We start from the raw sequence: 22151 nt of genomic DNA, 5'->3' as shown, positions 1-22151 counted from the left end.
TATGGATCAGGCACCATTATTTGATAGCTTGGTTTTCTCTGGGATTTGCTCTTTGCAAATTCCGTTTTAAGGGTCTGGCCTATTGACTTTGCTCTTCTCCGCTGGGAGAATTGCAAAACACAAAAGGTCACTGTGGCTTGTCCATCCATTTTCCAACCGGCTGATGCGTATAGGAAAAAAAAAATGGAATCAATATTGAAAATACTCCATCACACATTCCTCAGCATCAACTGTACTAAGCAAAATGTTGAAACGTTGCACACGAACAGCCCAGTTATCTGCAATTTCTTTCAGATCAATAAAGTTTCCATATCTATCTTAGTCTCTTTGTCTCACGTTTCTCTGAAATAAACAGTTCTCATCTTACTCCTTAAGCTAAGACACACAAACTTTGCAGCCTGCTATTTGAAAAGGTGCTGTAGAATGGCTGAATGCAATGCATTCATAATGCAAGCTAATGCTATTTCAGCTAGCATTTGTTAGCAACAAAACACAGATTCCCACAAACGTGCTGGTGGAAATTAGCACATTGTAAATCATGATGTACACCATGTGAAGAGTAAAAGTAAAAGTGTCTAGCCAAATTTGACATCACTATCACCCTGCCAACACCTTTGTGAAGCCGACCCTTCTGCAGTGGAAAATCTGGAACTGCGCTATAACACTGTGTCTCTGTGTGGCAGAGTTGGGTAATTCAGATCCAGAGAGCAAAAGTCCAGACCAAGATTTTCTTTCAACCCACCAGTTGAGCATAAAGAGTCACAGTCACAGAGTGCTCGACTTGTTGGTTGAAGCAAAATCCCGGCCTGGACTTTTACTTCTCTGGACCTGAATTGCCAACCTCTGCTTTGTGGTATGGGTCGAGTCTGGCCAAGTATCTGGGTGCCCATGGAAATGTGCCATGAAATGTCCATCCATTCATTTCCCAAACATCTGTCCCAGTCAGTGTTCAGCAGATGCTTTTCAGTGAATGTAATTGTTTATTGCGGTTGTGATTGGTGTTGATATATTGAAGCTGCAGGTGAGTTGGTGTGGCAGCTCTCTAGCTCCTCATGCCAATCACATTCTGTGTGTACATCTCATTAAAATTTAAGTGCAAACTGTTCCCTGTAGTTTCCAGTTGAATTAACTGTTCTCTCTCTCTTGCTTCCCCCCCTTTCTACATGTCATTATGCCGAAGCTATTTGTTTTTGTCTTGCTAAATATACCATTCAGATGCTCATTTGCAAACTCTGCTCCTCAGTCACGCAGGTTGTATCTGTATACAGGAGATGGTATTGTTATTGAATCACTGGGCTAGTATTCCTAGTCTGTTCCTTCATGAATGCAGCCTCCTTGATTATGGAGCAAGACATATTGAGCGTGGACATCTATTATGCATTTTTATAGATGATCTGGGCAAAAAAAAACAGGAATAGTGAATCTGACAAGGGCGATGGGTTTATCGATTAGCTGTTATTGTAGTGGAAACAGCTGCCCAGAACTGCAGCTTAGACCCTCCTGCTGTTGGGGATTGTTTTCTAAAAAAACTCAGCAGAAGGCTGATGGGAAAATAAAATACCTGTGGATCTCTGAACTTCTGAAATTTTCTGAGGAATCGAGCAGCTCTCACAGCTCCAGTCCTGCTGGAAATTTAGCTGTCATGGGACTAAACACATACATGGAAAGTTCGAATGAAATGACGCTTTATTTGATATTTGTATAGGTTCATTTAAATGTGTCACATATGCCACCTTGTGCTTCTTTTTCGACAACAGATTCACATAAAGAGGTGAGAAAAAAACTTGGGGTCTGAGCACAGGGGCAGCCATTTACCCAGTGCCCTGGACAGAGGTGATTCCATACACTCTGGGGGCCTCCTACTCCCCCTCCCCCGTCGTGTTAAAATTCATTACCCTTATTTTACCGGGAAGTGTAGATTTATATTATCAACAAAGAGAATTTAATAAACACAAGACCTTTATTTTCACTTTCGTAAAAACAGAATACACAACTTAAGCAGATTTGTCGTTGCAACGTACTATGTAATCAGCCACCCTCAGGGGCCCCCTCCCGGCTTGTGCCCCCTGGCTGTTGCCTGCCCTGCCTGTCCTGTCACTGCATCTCTGCCCCTGGAGTATTTTGTGCACCCATAGAATGAATGTGTTTAGGCACCCATAGGGTGATCTGTTAAAAACACATTATTTACAGATAGGTGACTTCTGACCTTGTGACATTGCACTCCTGGCTCTGTGTCTGACACCTAGTCTGCTCTGCAGGCAGCCTTTCAGAGGACATTACGGAAGATCAGGGATATTGGGAGAGGCAGGGTGGGTGGGACGATAAATGAGGAGGAAAATACTCACGTCTCAAGGGTTTAAGGGCATGTTGTGGCATATAATTTCCAGCAGGAAGTCCTAATGATAATTCCTTCAATCTCTGTAAAGTATCAAGCACATTTGCCTTTATGAGTGAAGAATTGCGATATGAAAGAATCTTGTTGTACTCTATAACCTCAGAGGCTTCTAAGGTATTTTTTGCACGTTTTCTTACAAGCCTTATCATCAGTGATAATGAGGACATTAAGGCCACTGCGGAATTAAAAATAGCCAAACTTTGGAGGTGGGGGCTGAGGAATTGCCCTCACTTCACGGTCCTAAGCAGGAGTTTCTGACATCCATCATTAGGAACGGAGGCAGCAGTGACTGCATCCTAAGTCTCTGGCGAGCAAGTTATTTATAGACAACTCACACCGTCAATGGGGACGACTTCCTGTAGGGAGCATATGGAAACGACAGATTCCCCCCCCCCCCCCCCTCATCGAGGCAAAGTACTGGAACCTTCCGTAGCAAACAATGTACAATCTGTTATCTCACCTGGCCGGGAGCCTCTTCGGGATTCCGGTTGCTTCTTTGTAGGGTCTGCTGCTATTCCCACTGTTTCTGCCCCTCCGAGGCCCTGAGCCCTTGATTAATGGGAAATGCTAAGGCCTCGTGCAGCAGGATGGAGGATATATGAATAGTCCTGCAAAGGCAATACAGACCCTCTGTGGGTAAAGAATGTCTGCAGTTAGATGATGTTTGAGCAGTTTATATGCTGGAATATGCCTGAGGCTTAGCGTGACGGGGGACGGGGTTAGCAGGCATCATAGAGACACCCAAAGACATCCGGGCTTTGTGCCTGCTCTGCTATGTATATCTGTACAACCCTGTGTAACTTCTTAACAGTGCAGTGGGACATTTGGGGGCTTCTGTGATACCTAATATTACATTTATTCATTATATGAGCCTTGCACTTTACTCAGGAACATATGTGTTGCACTATTTAAATGTTTTATCTTTCTCTATTCTATTCTGTTCTATTCTATTCTATTCGGTAACACTTTACATTCAGTGCATCTTCATAATGCATTCATAATGCATTCATAATGCATTCATAATGCATTCATAGAACATTCATAAGCAGCATGCAAGTACACCTTAACATCCTAGCATCCCTATACAGCTTTAATATACATTTATAACAAGCATTACATGATTATACAATTACAATGTTTGTTATTAATGTATATTACAGCTGTGATGTTGTACATACGTGACGTTTATGAATGTTTTATGAATACTTAATGAATCCATTATGAAGGTGTACTGAACGTTTTATGAATGCAACATACAAGCTTTATGAAGGTGCAGTTAATGTAAAGCGTTACTGGATCATTTACAGTTGACATCACACAGGTCGCTTAAATTTATCCTAATTCAACGTCACTCCGAAATGGTGCCCTAACTCAAAAATGAACACAGAGACAGAATAATTTCAAATTTCAGTTGTTATATTTTTGTTTTAATGACAACTCACGACCACTTTACACCACCAACATAACCGCAGAACACCATGACTACTTGTACCTCCACACACATATTTCATTTTGCCATAAAACTAAAGCCTTGAAGTGTCAAAATGTCACGGCACAGTTTCACTGTCGTGTTTTTCCCAGGTACATTAGGCAAACATATGCTATGCACGGTCACACACGCCAAACCCCATCTGGTTCTTCATTTGACTCTACTGCCAATTTACAGTTTCATTATGAACTGCCTCTTACTTTTTGGGGCAAAACACCAAAACATCAGTAAAATGGAATATTCTGGGTCATGTTTGTGCTGCAAACTGAAAAGCGACAGGCTAGGAAGAAGCACATCTCTCTTCGCAGCAAGGATGTGATCTGTCAGACGTGAAAAGCTTTCTGTCTTCACATGCAAATTCTGCATTAGAGATCTTTGGAATTCACAAACCTTTTGCGCTTTCTTTGAACTTTAATCTCCTTACAAACTATTTAATGATTTTATATCTTCAAATCAGTTAAACCATGTTATATAATACATGACGTGATTAAATTATTATTATTACATTTGTATCCAGGCGTAAACCCTTAAAGGCCCATTAATAACTAATCTTTTATAACAGTGTATCTCTGTGGTTGATATCGAGAATCATTTCAAAATTCTGTTCTTTGCAATATGACAGCATAATGATATTAATGCTTAGCAGCTTAGTTTGAAACCTCAGATTGTGATCGAAGGGTCAAAACTGAATAAGACAATTATGTGTCGTTCCTGGGAGACTATATATTTACAGATGAGATATGGTTATGTGCAGTGATTTGCATTCAAAACTGGCTTTTTCTATTCTACTCCTTTTGGATTTTATGGAAACAGATTGACAAATAACCTTGACTGGGACAGTTGGAAATGTATTATTCATGCGGTGCTTGTTGGTGCGTGGAGGCTTAACAGTGACGTGCTCTTAAATTCTGGTTGTTCCTGCTGCTGGACTCCCAGCTTATTCTACAGGGGTGTCTGTGCATCCTGCCTGTCTGTAGGTTTCTTGCCCAGCCCAGGAGACACAGTCAGCTTCCAACTCTGTAGTGATAGACTGTCAGCTTAAATTCTCAGAAGGGACCCTGTTGTTATGCTTGATCCCAGACAAGGGTGTGACAGGGACCAGCAGGGAAGCAGTCCTGCATTTAAGGGTGTTTGTTTCAGCTACTGTAGAAAACGATCCATTTATTAAACGTAATGCATGCTAATTCAGGATATGAAGTCGGACATTGCCTGTCTTGCAAGGAAACATCCATCCATCCATCCATCCATCCATTTTCCAAAACACTTATCCTACTGGGTCACGGGGGGGGGGCCCGTAGAGCCGATCCCGGAAGCAACGAGCACGAGGCAGGGAACAACCCAGGATGGGGGGCCAGCCCATCGCAGGGCACACTCACACACCATCCACTCACACATGCACACCTACGGGCAATTTAGCAACTCCAATTAGCCTCAGCATGTTTTCGGACTGTGGGGGGAAACCGGAGTACCCGGAGGAAACCCCACGACGACATGGGGAGAACATGCAAACTCCACACACATGTAGCCCAGGCGGAGACTCGGACCCGGGTCCCAGAGGTGTGAGGCGCAAGGAAACGAAAAAAGTATTTGAATACCACACACAATTTACCCATAAGGTTTCCTTTCATCTTCTATCTGAAGAGTGCTTTGCTTAAAACTGAAACTTTTTATCTACTGTAGCATTTGTACAAGTACATGTACATTGGAATAACTTTGTTTTCATATATCCCATCATGCTCTCCTTTGAGACATACACACACAAACAAACATGTATACATACACAAACACAAATGCACACATGGAGGTGAGAATTAATCTTGGGGTCTGAGCACAGGGGCAAATATTCATCCAGCCCCCTGGGGGGGAGATGGGGAGGGTTAAAGGCCGTGCCCATGGGCCCAATGGCAATGTGATTACAGGCAGTCCCCGGGTAAAGAACCTCTGATTTACGGACAGTATCATATGTAATTACTTTTATTAGTACTGTCTTAGAACATAAGAACATAAGAAATTTACAAACGAGAGGAGGCCATTCGGCCCATCAAGCTCGCATTATCATTATTGTTCTGACTTACTTGCAAGTTCAACCTAAAGACTGAATTAGGAAGTATAGGATTTGAACCAGTCACCTTCTAAACACAGACACAAAAGGCAAACCCACAAAGCACACGTGCCGCCCCCAAGTTGCTCATGCACTCAATTCATTGATAAGACAGATGGGCTATGTCGAGCTCATTAATATCCAAGGCCATACTTCATATTTGCGACTCTGGTGGCAAACAGTCTTCTTGGCATCACTGTATCTACATAAGTGTGTACAGGATATATCCAGACTCTCTGTTATTTGCAGCATCAGCCTATCCACAAAACAAACATCCTTTGTGAGCAGTTCATCATTTTCAGGAAGTCACATTACCATTTGTGTTGATTGATGTACTACAATCAAAGCAGGAAATGATTGTAGTACATTAATCAAGACATTTCTTAAATTAATCAGTGCAGTAAGATGACATCATTATGTCAGAGTGAGATCAGCTTAGCTTGGTTTTATTTTCACTTGACTTTTTATGAAACATCTTACTGGAGTGTAACATTTCAAGAATCAATCCATCAGGCTCCAAATCCATGCAGCATGTAACTCAAGAATAAATAAGCCTGACTCTGCTTTTACTTGTTTTGTATGAGTTTAATTCCCATTCCATTTCCTACAAGCATCAAAAAAGTAAAAAAAAAATGTTTAATGTACATTCACCTTAAACTTGGGGGGCAATGGTTCAGGGAGCCAGTGAGGCAGGCTGTGAACATCATGTGACCCCTGGCAGTCCTGGTCATTTGAAGGATTGAAGAAATCAAGGATTTTTATTTGTTATTGTGCCAGTGATTTACACAAATACTGCGAATGTATGTCAGGACACGGAATGACACGAAGCAGCAGGCAACATGCAAAGGAAGCACCTTAAAATCGCAATGTAATTCTCTTAATTGTCATATATACAAAGTGGACATGGGAAATGCTTGAGAATATAACTTAAGTAGTAGGTTTCATTTTTATTTTGTTTTGTTTTTCCAGCATGAATAGTAAAATGCCCCCCCCCCCAAAAAAAAAAAAAACATGTAGAATCCCAAAAGAGTCCAAAAAACCAAACAATATCAACAATAATCATGGGAATAGCCTCCATTTGAAAGGGACATTTTTGATTCCTGGCTGGTAATGGAGAGCTTTCTGGCAGGAAATGGACTTTAAGCTTCTGTCACTTGGCATCCGGCTCTAGTGAACTTCACACTTCAGCTTACGGAACGTCAAGGTCACGCGAGCGTGAATTCACAAAGCATTCCACAACCTCCAACAACACGCGTAATGAGCGTTCGCTCAGGATCAGCAATAAAAAGAGCGACGGAGAATGGGTGCCGTGCCGAAAGCCATTGTGCATTTTCCTCTCCTCTTTAACTTGAAAGGTGCCAGACATTCAAAGCCCAATTCGCAACAATATCATACCACAGTTGACAATCCCGTCACGTTCGATTCCTTTTTCCAGGGAATATTTCAGGCGTTGCGCTTTTGGTCTGATCGCAAAAGGGCAACAAAATCTGTGCTCAAGGGAGGAGAATAATTATTTTCTGTTTTCTGTGACCAGGTAGTTTTTGTTTCCTGTTTATGTTTCAAAAGCCTTTAGATTAAATAAAGCACAAGAAAAAAATCATAAGTAAAAACAAAAAGGATCAGTCGTAAAAATGGGAAATCTGGCTTTTCTCCTGCTAATCTTTTTGGTAAATTAAAAGTCAATCCAAGACTGAATGTCCATTGCCTTAAGAAATGCAATTTCCAGGAAAGACAGCAGAAGATAAGGATAAATGTGCACTTGCATGCTGACGGAGGTATTTCGTAAGGCAGTCTGATCCCAGCGTGAGTCAGTAACTTCCTATGTGAACGAGATCTGTTGGAAATTATGCTTGTTGCCATTTATGTAGAGCCTGTAAGTTTGCAGAGCGACACTTGGGCCGCTCAGGAAAGAGTGCAGGTTAAAGTGCACAAGACATGTTTTAATGCTAATCGCAGAGTTTCAGTTCAGTTAAAGCTATAGCGAAATAGATATTGTGAAATCGCATATGCTTGTACGTCTAATCGTTTTGTTCCGTTTAGCAACAGCAGGTACTAATAGATACACTCATGTGTTACCAACTATATATGGTATTAAAGGAAATCAAACTGTATCATGGGATCCTTCTGCTGTTCTGTAGCTAGAAGTGCAAAATAAAAGGAGCTGAAAGGGAAGTTCTCCTCCGAAGTCGGCTGAGTCGAGTCAAGAGACAAGTCTCTGTGACCGGACCGGGCCTCCCTGCAGCGAGATAAAGAGATCACCAGTGTGGCGTCTTGCTTTGTATCCAGAGACTGGTCACCCAGCAGGGGTTCAACACCTAGGCTGAACCCAACAGGATCCTCTAGCTAAGGAATGACACCTCAGCCATAAGAACAAAAACCAGAGTAAAGAGCCATAGTGCGTACAAAGGGGAATCATCTAATGAGCAGATTGCTGTGGCACCTATGGAGAAGCTAAGTAGAGGTTCATTATTTTCTTCTACATTGCTTCTACATTATTACCTTCTACATTGCTTGTCCTACACAGGGTGGGAAAGGACACAATTCTGGACACGACGGATGCGAAGCAGGGAGTAACCAGGACAGGGCACCTGCATCACTCACACTTACGGGCAATATGGCAACTGCAATTCACTGCAGATTTGGGGGGAGAGGAGCCTGGAGGAAACCTCATGAAGACTCAGAGAGAATCAAACCCTGGTCTCCAGTGGTGTGAAGCGATTGCCTTCCACCCATGCTGAGGGGACATATTTCTCCTAAAAAAAAATTATGTAGCATAGTATAAGATTTACTTCGCTATTAATGCTTGTAATCCATTTGCAACGACTCAACAGAAGATACCTTCAAGTCCTTTTGAGATTTCAATCTGCAACCTTTCTGTCGCTAGCTTCTCACCAGCTGTGTTAATAGCCCTACTTTAACGTGCCGTGAACCTCCATCTTCTATGATGAGTGGAACGCCTTGGATGGAATGTCAGTTGACGGTAGGGTACAATCACACAGACAGACACAAACAAACTAGACATGCAAACTGCATGGATACAGAAGCCAGGGCGGGGTTCGAACCCCAAATTCTGCACGTGTGAGGTGACAGTGCCATCTGTTTAATTAGTTTGATTACTTTAATAATTAGATCTAATATCTGACCACCGCCTTGGACATATCACAGCTCACTTTTATAGTGAAAGCTGAACTATCATGGCTGAAAAGAGAAATCTGTCGAATCGATTTTTGAGAAAAATGTAAAAGGTGCACCTATACCATTTTAAACGTCCATCCATTTTCCAAACCGCTTATCCTACTGGGTCGTGGGGGTCCGGAGCCTATCCCAGAAGCAATGGGCACGAGGCAGGGAACAACCCAGGATGGGGGCCAGCCCATCACAGGGCACACTCACACACCATTCACTCTCACACGCACACCTACGGGCAATTTAGCAACTCCAATTAGCCTCAGCATGTTTTTGGACTGTGAGGGGAAACCAGAGTACCCACAGGAAACCCCACGACGACATGGGGAGAACATGCAATCTCCACGCATGTGACCCAGGTGGAGACTCAAACCCGGGTCCCCCCACAGTCCAAAAACATGCTGAGGCCAATTGGAGTTGTTAAATTGCCCATAGTAGTGCATGCGTGAGTGAATGGTGTGTGAGTGTGCCCTGCGACGAGCTGGCCCCCCATCCTGGGTTGTTCCCTGCCTCGTACCCATTGCTTCCGGGATCGGCTCCAGACCCCCCACGACCCAGTAGGATAAGCGGTTTGGAAGATGGATGGATGGACGTTAAGCTCTGATTGACCATTCAAATTATTTTTGGTTGAGGGGCTGCATCAATTCCACAAGACATTAATCTCTATGGTCTGTCAGGGTCTTAATAATAATAATAATAATATGAAAAAAACCTTCTTGCATGAAATGCAATAGTAACTCAATAAGGAGGAGAGAGAAGCAATCGACAGACAGCCATTAGGCCTGTTTCTAGGAAACCATTTCAGGTCACTGATTTACTTTCGCTCCTGTCCCAGTGCCAAACAAATATATCCTTCTTGGGAAATAATGAAGTTATTCCTTAAATTTACTTCATGGTTGAAATGAGTGTGTAGAACATTGAAAGACTGGACCCACAGCTCAGGGGCCAACAGACATGTCCGATATGTAGGGCCCGGCTTGTTCCTGAGGGCCCACTCAGAAAGTCACATTGGGGACCCCTGTCCAAACTCAGATGTGTCAAAAATGAAATAAATAGCTAGCAGCTAGAGACAGATGATCGTGGCTAGTTAGTTGGCTAGCAGAACCTGCTGCTTCAGCGTATTCCAAGTATAGAATGTTTTAAGTGTAGAGACTGTTTGTGGCCAACAGGGGGCCCCAGGCAAATGCCTGGTTTGAATGGTGATACACAATGCCGCTACCAAAATGTTAGACACCACCCATGGCCATTTATTACCTGTTAGTATTTGCCAAATTTAATAGCTCTGCAAATATCATAAAAGTTCCCACTCGCAGATGTCGGCATAGTGCTCTGTAGACCTTGCCGTACAGGTCTTTGATTCAACACTGCGAAGTGTTAATGTTCAGATGCTGACCAGAAGAACAGAGAACAAAACTGGTCATGTCTTTGGTACCATTGACCAACACATATCCCCAGTTGGCACAATTTTCAAAAGCCAACATACAAAATAAATCCATGAAGAAATCATGAAGCATGAAAGGTGAAGCAGGTTAAGATGTAGCTGGTACTGGGGCTATGGGTCTGGACCTACAGCAGTTAGGATGACATTTAAAAAAAAATGTGTAAATCTGTGGAATCAGTCTGAGTGAGACACAAGTAAGATCAATAAGTAATTTGGTATATAATTAAATAAGTACAGTGAGTGAAATTGAATCTTCCCCCAACCTATTGGTCTCAGGAGACTGTGATCCAGACTCAAGTTTTCCAGCAGTCAACCTGTAATGTCTGTAAATGGTCTGAACTTATAATTCAAAATATATTTACATCAAAATGGGAAAAGGAGAAACAAAGTTTGTTTAGCTTAAATGTTCATTGTAAACATGACAGAGCCGTGGATGGGAGTCTACTGTTCTTCTGCTGGGTCTTGTTCAATAGATGAGATCATAGATGGGATCATTGAATTGGCCTCTTTTGGTCAATGCACTGATGACGTTCTCGAACCCTCCAGTGGTCATACAGGTCTGCAAGCTGGTGTTCACAGCCAGCAAAGGAGGATCATAGCAACAAAGATCCAGTTACCTGAAAACCAAGGTCACTACAGAGCTGCATGCATAATACTATTGCATTTTACCAAGCAAATGGGTAGCATTTTCTTATTTTTCCAAATTCCATTCTTCTGCGCACTCATCCAATCCCACTCCACTGTCTCATCCCCAGACACGCAATTTCATACTTAAAGATAACCTTTGAAAGGGCAGTTATCTTTGGACACCAACTGGAGTGTATCTAAGATCGGCAGGGGGGCTGATCTGTACTGGAAAGAATCCAGAAAACTATGTAGCAGGTGCCCTTGAAGATGTAGTTCATTGCCAAATTGGGTCAAAAGGAGGATTTCCAGCCGAAGATTCATCTATGCTTCCTGAGTAACCCTCCAGGGAGGAAGTACACTTTCTGAAGTATGGCTTCTCTCAGCAAAACTCCCTCGACTGTGATAGCATCCTCAGTTTTTTCATTAGAAGGTGTTACTTTAACAGGGTCGTCTACAACAGATTTGTGAATGGCTCCAGGAGTTAAACCTCTGTACCTGAGAGGTCACTGGTTCAAATCCCATCCACTATGGATTAGTCACATCACCACTGAGCAGGACCCTTAGCCCCTTGAAAACTGCTTCATTGGTCCTGGATAAATGTCTGGCCCTGTGCTCCATTCTCACCTGATATGTGAAAATGAAATAATTCCCACGCACTTGTACTCATACTTGTACAAACAGCAAAACAATCATCACTCCATTTCAAAGGTAACTACCTGATAGACAGGTACTGGAAGCCATCAGGGTTCAAACAACGGAAGCGACTCGAGCTGACGCTGCCTAATTAGCTCACATAACACAGTATACACAGGGTAAAGGTCACACGTTAGAACTGCAACCAGGGGAAACCAAGAAACCAAACAGAGCAAACAGCAAGATAATTCCCCCGGCCAATAATTGACTCATGTGCCGGGGGTCCAGTTCTCTGGCAGCACGGGACACGTCCCCCAGCTGTCTGCTGGGAAATGATGAGATGTGGAGGAGCAGTGTGACGCCTCAGCAGAGAAGTGCCTTTTTCAGGCTGCTATCCTCCGTGGCACTAGGAGCAGAAGCTCTTTGCCTTTTATGTGCCGTTGTCACGCTGCTTCAAAATCGCCGTTTTAATGATAATGGACAGTCAACCTGAGGCCGCCAGAATCCTAATGGCCTGTGTTTCGGCAATGACAAACCACACATTGATGCCGCACTGCTTCCGGTGCGACAGTTGTACTTGTATCCATATGCTCGTGTACATCGTCTTCCTCCTCGAGGGCCTTTCGGCTGTTTACAGTGCAGATCTCCATAGTGGCTTCTGCCTCTTTTCTCATTTATCCCTGAACACTTGATAAAGAGTGACTCATCACCGTTACCCCCATATCTACTGTACAGAGCTGCAGAATTTTGTACTATATTGCTACCGCATTATGATTTATGGAGCAATGTACCTCCTCAGGTGTGAGATTCAAACGCTACATTTGAATTTATGGTTAAAGCCTCTATCTTTATTCACTCCCTCAGCTAAAGGCACCCTGAGGTGGACAGATGCTGGCCAAGCCTAGGGCTCAATGTTAATAGTTTTGTGCCAAGATTTGGAGCTGGCTAAGGTATCCCACAGGGCTCCGCCTGATCCCATTTTATTAAGCGTCCATTGCATGGTTCATAAGTTCTCTTCCAAACTGCCCTTGATTCATAATAAAATATTTACAAGAAATTCATTTTTTGTTTTCCCTGTTTCCCAATCTTGGACTGACCTTGAATTATCATTACCAGCTATATTTGTGATTTATGAATGTAGTTTTCCAGAAATTTTTACTAAGTCATATTCTTTGAAGGGAGTACAATGTAATTTTATGTTTTTTTCAATACTAGCAGTTTAGGGGTTTTGTGCTTTTCACAAAACTTACTAGCAGTGTTGTGCATTTTTGAGACATTATTCAGGCAATCACAAATGCTCTGTTTCATTTCAGTATGGATACTATAAACATCCTTAAAGCCAGGACATAAGGGACTCCGCCTCTAAACCAGTTACATGTTCTTTGTTGCTTGCCATCGAAATCTGAGTCAGACACAAACTTCTGAGTCTTTTCTCCCACTGCACGTTGAGATTGATTAGTCTGTTTCAGAATGCCTGTCCACTTCATTTTTCAAAACACTTTTTTGTCGAATTCTCGCCGAATTGATGATGCACTTGGACGGTTCTTTAATGAGGACTTTCTGGCAACATATGTGATTTTTTTCTGAGAAAAAATAAAAATAATAAAAGACAAATATGTTTTATGACTTGCATGGCGCACTTCATCTCAAAAAAGTACAGGGAGACAACAAATCACTGAGTCCGATCTAGACTGGAATGAATCACTCAGTCTGAGTTCTATTTCTTAAGATGCAGGCAGAATAAATGTCTTTTATTTGTAATCTGAAGGTTTGTAGTTTCCTCACTTCATGCTTATTTGCCTCAATGACAGTCATGTATATTCAAGGCTGAGCTGAGCTACCATCTCTATACAAGGCCTGCACTGTCTGCACTAATCTGACTTCAAAGGCTCCGGTGTTTAAATATTGTATGATATGATAAATATTGTCTTATTCTGGTCTGCTTTACACTAGGAGAAACACTTAGGTCTACCAAAACCTAGAGGGCTTTAATAAAAAAAAACATACTGTATAATCTCTGTCCTCTGTGAAATTTTCATATACCTGGTGCTTCCTACACTTTTAGTAAATATATTCGGTGTAGTTTAATTCATCTCTCATTTCTGTAACTTCCAAAACTGACTCCACAGTATGCATGATCATGCAATAACAATGAAGAATACTGATTCTGATTCATCTGTTAATGAGAGGGCGGATTCCTAAAGAAGCAGTTCTTCATCAGTTTGTCCCAATGAAAACTGAGAGTCACCAGCAGAGAGTTCAGTTGACTAGGCTGCAGGTATAATATGATTCGATCATTTAGTCGTTGGAAATCGAGGCCCATGCATTTCCACTCTTCGCATCATGTCATTTTATTTTGTCCCGGAATATTTGCCGAGATATTTTAAATAGCTTACACGATTATTTACAATAGTGCAGAGAGGTGCAGAGAGGATGCTCACCATTGTTTTTTATCTTGCCATTATCTGAAGATCACGACTTCTTTTTCACGTGATATTGACAGCTTTTATTTTCTCTTTCCTCACGTGGTGACGTACATGATGCCATAGCTGTCTGCTTCACTGTGCACACCACAGCATCAGCACGCAGGACGATGCTATCGAATAAACTCACTGTTTAATGAAGGTTAATAATCAAACTTACTCCTACTCAAAATGTAGTGTTCCTGGCCATTACTACCATTAACTACCCAGTAGAGATCTAGTTAGTAGTAATCATTACTTAGCAGTCTGCAATTATGTCCTTTCGATTACAGGTGACAAGTGTTCGCTCTTTAACAGCTCGACGTTATCTCGACATCATTGCAATGTTCCCTTTTACTGGAAAATTCATTCAAAGCTGTGACTTAGTTGTCCTCAATGTTCACAAGTGACAGACACTAATATGACTGCTGTACGGCCCTGACAGACGAACCGCTATTTGTGCATGATCAAAGTGAAATGAAGCGCGTTGATCTATGATGACGATGTTTAGCCAGCCAAGCTGCTCAACATGGCCCAACATCACCAGCGAAATTAAGTTGTGATCTCGAGATGACAAAAGAGTTCATTTTCTTCTAGCCCAGAGATTATAACTTTGTTTCAAGATCACAAGAAAATTAACTGCCTTTGACACTCAAACCCATATTTTTTTCAGCCGGACACCGAATTCCTTAATCCTACCATATGGTTTTTATCCCATAAAAATGGGGGGAAAGTATAAAAAACATATTCACCTCTGTTCTGACTCAAAGTGTCTAGATTATATTCCACCCATATTTCTCTGTAATAGAGACCTTATTTCAGATGGTCCTGCACCTAAACAGCTATTTCTGTACATGTCCTACAGGGCTTCTTGGGTATTAAATACCTTGTGGACAAGGGCTAAGAATAACAACTGATATGATATGATGTGAAGAAGAAGCATGCTGTAGTACTCGTGGTTTGCGGCCTCAGAGGATGATCTACACTGCTCACAGATCTCCTAGCTACTCTGAAATTCCTCCTTTGATAAGGGTCTGTTGTTAGAATGGGAGCCTGGTAACACACACTTGAGGTATTTCATTAAAAAAACAAATCTCCATCCCAAATAAAACCAGGAGATGCTGTTTTCATAACGGCATTCCTTCCATTCGGACCCATCCAGCCAGACTCATTAACCATTAAGGTCAGTGGTGTTGGGGCAGTTTTTTTTTTTTTTTACTTTGACACAGCTCTGCAATACTGTAACATGAGAATCCAAAGAAATTATAACTAATGAAATTATGAAATGGTGTTCTGTTCCCTCTTTTGGAGAATTAGTCATTTTTGAAAAAACTGAACATACAGGAAATCTAATAGTATTAAGCCACATTTCCCAGAATCCTTTCAGTAATAAAAAAAATCTTGGCATCACATACCATGTAGTCATCATCTCCTGGAACAGGGGTGTCAGACTCCAGTCCTGGGGGGCCAGATCCGTGCCCATTTTTGGGTTTTCCCTCATTTACCACACCTGATTCAACTCCCTGTGCTAATTACCACGTCACTCTTGAGCTGAATCATTTGCGGTGGAACAGGGATGGAACTAAGCCACACAGGGCTCCACCCCCCCCTAGGACTGGAGTTTGACCCCCCTGTCCTAGAGTGTGGTTCTGCCAGGGAGAGTCGTTTGAGTGAGAAGTGGTTTTAAGTTTGAGATTTTGGGTTTCCGAGAGACCGAGTAAGAATATGCATGTGTTGTGCTCTGCTGGGGGTTCAATGGGTTAGGATCCTACGTCTGTGACTGGAAGATCGCTGGTTCAAATCTCAACTTCAACCAAGTGATTTCACTGTTGGGCCCCTGAGCAATTACTCCAGGGATTTCTGAATAAATGGTATAACAGTGAGCCAACAGAAAAAAAACTCTGCTGTCTCACTCTTAACCCTGCCCTATAATCACCCCCGCAGGCAGTGGAGAGGTTAACTGTCTGTTTGCCATAGTAACATGGCTTTTGTTGTTTATTTCAACTCAGTACAGTAGGTCACTGCTGTCAGCAGGTCACTGACACGAGCTGAGTGACTGGTCTGGCCAAACATTGGTGATCCTATTGTTCAATCACTGGTGACCAACTGGCTGACACGACTGCTCTGTCTCCAGCCCCCAACCATATGTGTGGTATCGTCACCTCTCGCAGAACCGTGATGGTCACAGTCGTGAACATCTCACATGGACCAAACAAACTGGAATGAGCCATTTCAGAAAGGAAGAAGAATCTGCACTCCACAGTGCTCATCGTGGTCCTCAGCCCATTCATTTGGTCACTTTTGGTACCAAAGTGCTTCAGACAGCTTCTATGTATAGACCTGCAGACTCAGACCATCACCATGTTTCAGATCAACATCAAATGTCACATTGTACCATACCAGCTACATTGGTCATTCAATAAAATATTCAATTATAGTGTCTGCTTTGTAAGTAAGAAATGTAAATTACATGAAATTGCCAAGCATAACTGTCATTGACTTTCAGTAATTCCACACTTCCCGGCCAGTGTTTTCCCCATATTGTTACTAATACTTGGCAGACTCACTGTGCCTGCTGGCTGAAATCTGGCAGCCCGGGAGAAGCTGGTTGATGCTATCACAGGTATATAACAGCACTTAAAGCAGAGGTCCAAATGCCAGCCCGAGACACGTTTTTAATGCAGTTTCAAATCTGGCTACAGATTGATCTTTCGTTTTGCCCACACTAATCACCAAGAGCCAGTTTGGCCACTGGCACGGCCCTCTGACCCTGATTATTGACATCACATTATTTTTTACTCCTCTTTCGGCTAATAAAAAATAGCTCCAGTGACCCACTGGGAGATGACCTCCCAGCCAGTGACTTCAGGTTATTTAAGCTTCGACAGCCGTTGCCTTAAAGCCCCCACTTGGAAGGGAAATACAGGCTGCTCTTTGTAAAGCTTTCCAAAACATCACAGGCTATTCTAGTCATCTCAGTGATGAAGTGCTCACTGGGAGAGCATCACGGCCCGGTGACAGTTGTGAGGCAGCTGTCCTCGGCGACGCTGTGAGAGATCACTCTCTCAGAACATTTTCACTTTCCCTAGAAAAAATTTCAAGCAATCCATCCATCCCTCATCCAATACGGGTTCTCAGGCAGCATGGTGGAAGGCCAGGCTGCACCCTGGATGGGTCAAGGCGACATCAGGCCGACACCAACACCGCAGTCCTGCCAAGCTTCACTGCCAATGGCATTTTTAAACGTTCTCAAAACCTGAAAATTATAGTTACAGTTCTGAGTCTATGAGAAATATGATTAAGCGGTGCACATTGTATTCTATTTCCTGAAATTCCTGAAATTAAGAGCCCACAGCAGAGTATTTTGTTTCCCTCATTTCTCAATTTATGGGTGTGCATGTGTGAATAATATATTTTTTTGCAAACTGCAGCAGGGAGCTTCTCTGCTTCTCATTGAAGGGCTTCTTCCTTGCTTTATGGGACCACAGTCCCGCTTCTAGGAGCCTGATACACACTGTCCTAGCAGTGCACTTCACACCTGCACTTAATGATTCCCATTCCTTTTGAAGGCCACTTGACGTCATCCTACGATTCATGAGAAACTGACGGTCACCTCTGGCATTACACCGTCAGAAAAAAGGGTACAGTCCTGGTACAGTTTTGTCCCCCAAGGTACAAACAACATTGACTTTCCCCCAGTGGTATGAAAATGTTCCTCAGAGTCTACTTCTGTACCTTGAAAAGTACATTTACCTACAGCTAGGGTTCACTTGCCAGACTCTTGAGGGTACAGCCCCAGTGTCAAGTATTGTACCCTCAAAGGTACAAATTGGTACTTTTCCCCAGTGCCTTTTGTTTCACCTTTTTTGTGTACTACTGTCTTAGAAATTTTGAGTGAAAATACCCAGTGTAGCCTCCACACTGTCCTAGCAGTGCATATATATTAACAGCACAAGATTTAATTTACATTAATATCATACATTACATGATTATAAGATGAATGTTTGTTAATTGTAATGCATTATAATGGTGGGTATAAGCATTTGGGATGCTTTTTACTTCATTATAAAGGTATCTATAGTGCATTATAGACTTTAACCAAGTATCTTGACTGATAGCTCTAAGGCTAGGGGTCTGTGCCAGCAATCAGTAGGTTGTCGGTTTGAATCTGTTGAGCCCTTGAGCAAGGCCCTTAGCCTGCTGTTGCTTCATACTGAGTATGATGTTAATCTACATCCGGCCCTGCAAGGCTGTCCTCCAACTTACAGGGAAATGTGGGTGTTGTTGGCAGGATTGGCACTTCAATCACCAGGAAAAAAGTTACATGGGTCCTTTTGGACTAGTGTGGTGCTGAGGTGTCAGCTGTTGCCTGACTGCACTTGGATTCTCACCCCTGAGGTGGTTCGTGGTGTGGTGGGTGCGGCAAGGCACTGTATCAATCCTTTGTTGACAAATATTTATAGCCACGTTTATTATGCTTTATGAATGCATTATTATTTGTTATGACTTTGTTTATAAATTACTAAAGGCATGGTCTTACGTAAAGTGTTACTGGTTGAAGTTTCAAGGAGAAAGATGGTCACTGGTTTTAACTTTTACACATTTATCTTCTTCCGTATTTTATATCCCTAAGTACAAGTTACCATAGCAGGGATGTGATAAAAGTCTTTTTAAAGTCAAAAACTGGGGACATAAATTCCAGTTATACACAAACCATTAAAACACTGACAAAGCAAAATACCATGTGTATTGAAAGGTGTTTAAAGAGAACGCTTTACAAGTATGACTGATATCATGTTTATAGCTTGGCTAACAAAAGTCTCTGCACAGTTAAGTGATTTTTAATATTACCCCAGCCTTCGGAATACGTAGAATATTCTGGCAAAGCTAACATCCGGCACTCCACAAAGCTTCATGCTTTCTTGATCATTTAATTGCTTTGAGGGAATATTTTATTAAGACGAAAATTAGGTTGGTTTTGTAATAAACATGCCTCTGGTTCACAGACTGCCCCAGAGATTGTTTACACACGCAGAATCTGTAGATAATTCTCTTGTCAGCTTTTCATACTGCTGCAGAAACTCACCATTCACATGTTTTTCAGCCGACCAGCTGCATGAATTCCAAGTCGAGTGGTGTTCCTCCGGGTTTCTCAAACACATGCCAGCAGCTCGTCCGCTTCCCAGATAATGGCGTCATACAGCATATTCTGCTGTATCTTCTGCTAATTCTGTCAGTATTTACTGTAGAGGTACTGTCAATGTACTGTAAAAGGACTGTAAATAGACTCCCATGATACATTTGCACATGTAAATATTTATTTGTTCATCTGAAAGTTGTACTGCCACCTGACAATTAACAACTTCTAACTGCATCCTATTTATGGTCATGATTATGGTTTGAAGGTTAAGGTTTTGTCTCTTAAGTTCCCTGTTTCACAGTCTTGGAGTTAGGCAACCTAGCATTTCACTGCACATGGCACTGAGTATAATTGTCTAAGTAACAAATAAAACTGTAATTTGGTTTTGATTTGATACATCGCCATGCAGGGTCACTGGCATATCGCCATAGTAAAGTCATGTCAAGTTTATTTGTGAAGAGCATTTTCATACATAAAGGTCATTCAAAATGCTGTATGGGAAAATGAGATAAATAAAATGCATAAATAAGAATCAGCCCACCCATCTGTAACCACTGATTCCATTCAGAATCACAGGGGGGTCCAGAGTCTATTGGGGGGGGGGGGGGGCAATGCAGGGAACAACCCAGGACAGGGGCACCAACCCATCACAGGGCCCTTTGGTAACTTCAGTCAGCCTCAGTGGAAGGAAACCCACTGAGTACCCAGAAAAATACCCATGACGACATGGGGGGAACATGCACACAGAGCCATGCCAAGGACTCGAACCCTAGTCCCAGAGATACGAGGCAACAGTACTAAGCACTGCACCACCATGTCACCCTGCAAAAAAAACATAATGTTATAATAATATTGGGGGCAGCATAGTCAATCAGTGGGTGACCTCAAACCCCAGGGGGTTTGGGGGTTCAAATCCCAACTCCGTGTGTCTGCAGTTTGCATGTTCTCCCATGTTCTTGTGGATTTCCTCCCAGAGTCCAAAAACAGGGTGTGCCTGTGTTTCCTGGGATGGGCCCCCACACTCATCATGACACTCTGCTGGGTAAGTTCTCATGAATGATGGATGGACGGAGATGGACACTGAATGAGAAGTATAACGATGTAACATATTTGTCTTCGGTTATTGTCCAGTGGGAAACCTTGACAGCAATATAACACTCACATAATAATATAAGCAAGTCATATACCACGAATTAAGATGTATTCTTAGCAAACCATCCATGCAAACACTAGAAATTTTTCATTCCTAAAATACAACTGCAGATCCCATACTGAAATGTTAATGATTCAAAGCCAGTGAGCTGTTGGTTTAACTACAGCTGTTGGTGGGATAAGCAGTGATGCATGACAGGTGTAAAGGTCAAACTGGTGTTCCACACAATGGACTAACAGATGAGCAGCACCGCTAATGAAGCTGAGATGAATGGAGTGTGGAGAAGGAGTGAAAGGTAGGCCAAAAAAAATCCCCCGAAGCTGTGTGCAGGTGAAATGAACAGCAGCAGCGCCTCCAACTGGACCCACAACTGTCTTGATGATGTCATTTCAGCCTATAAAAGGCAGAGCCCCAGGGGCCATGGAAATGAAGATGACCGAGCATAAAAAAGGTTCTGCCAAGGTACCAGACAACCCTTGCGGCAGCAAAAAGAACCACAGGCGGTCAAAATAAACTGGATAATGGTGGGGGGGGGTACAATCAGATTGCTTCTTGCTGAATGCCAGGGGAGTATGTGCAGCCAAGGATAAAGAAACCTATCCATCTATCTTCTAGTCACTTAAACATGGGGGGGTGGGCACTGAAGCCTATCCCAGGGAGCACGGGCCACAGGGCTGGGGTACATTCTGGACAGGGTGTTGTAACGACAAGGGTATTACATTTCAGCCTTCGATGCCAATATAGAAGATCGCTGCAACGTCTGAAGTGCTGGGACAGACACAAAGCAGCCCCAACGAGGATGTCCCAAGGCTGCCAAAGAGTGAAGTATGGGGGGGGGGGCTTAGCAGGGAGATCTCAACAGCAAGAGACAGCAGCAGCAGGAATATGACCAGAGGGAGAGCAATTATTAATAAAGGGCTCAGCCCGACAGACCTCAGCATCAGCACTGCAAGGCCTTGCCACGCACAGAAAACTGATGACTGCTATCATTCGGACCGTTCAAATTACGTTATGGCTGCATGTAAGACTAGCGGATAAATTTATGTGAGGAGAGGTTAAAGGTGGCAGGAAGCGCATCCCATCAACTGAGCTTTTTAACTTGGCTGCAAGGAAAGACCTCCGGTTTTAGCCATAAACAGATGTTCTCATATTATACTGCTTGTGTCATTCCAAGAACCCGAAACGAAGGCCTAGAATTTTATTGAGATTCACCCTAATTCAGTTGAGTATGTTGAGTATAGGGAAAAACAGCTGGGCTCCAGGAATATAGGACTATTCTTCACAGTAATTCAGGGACCTTCGCAACCTCCTACTCCCCATCATGCATTGCACAGATAGTCCTAACCTACAACCTGAACCTGCCTATGAATGTCCTAATCATGGCTCTACTGCACGTAGTCCTGCTGCAATCGAAGCCAACCACTCTCCAATGTGTCTGGGCTCCTTTCTTCAGTTAGCACCTCCCATTACACTTGTGACATGAAGTCTAAATCTGGTGCACTAGACCACAGCCTTCAAGCCCCC

General features: G+C 42.7%; 1 long non-coding RNA gene across 1 annotated transcript; it reads right to left on the bottom strand.

Moving 5' to 3' along the window:
- Positions 1–1591: 1591 nt before the first annotated feature.
- Positions 1592–22132, bottom strand: LOC125748027 (uncharacterized). The gene is made up of 4 exons (XR_007399437.1): positions 19421–22132; positions 2856–3003; positions 2346–2418; positions 1592–1648 (listed from the first exon to the last, which is right to left on the bottom strand). It is a non-coding gene; the product is annotated as an uncharacterized LOC125748027 (long non-coding RNA).
- Positions 22133–22151: the final 19 nt, after the last annotated feature.

Source organism: Brienomyrus brachyistius, chromosome 8 (genome assembly GCF_023856365.1).
Source record: "Brienomyrus brachyistius isolate T26 chromosome 8, BBRACH_0.4, whole genome shotgun sequence".
NCBI classification, from domain to species: domain Eukaryota; kingdom Metazoa; phylum Chordata; class Actinopteri; order Osteoglossiformes; family Mormyridae; genus Brienomyrus; species Brienomyrus brachyistius.
Note: the sequence above shows the minus strand (reverse complement) of the source record. Positions and strands in the feature narration are given on the sequence as shown.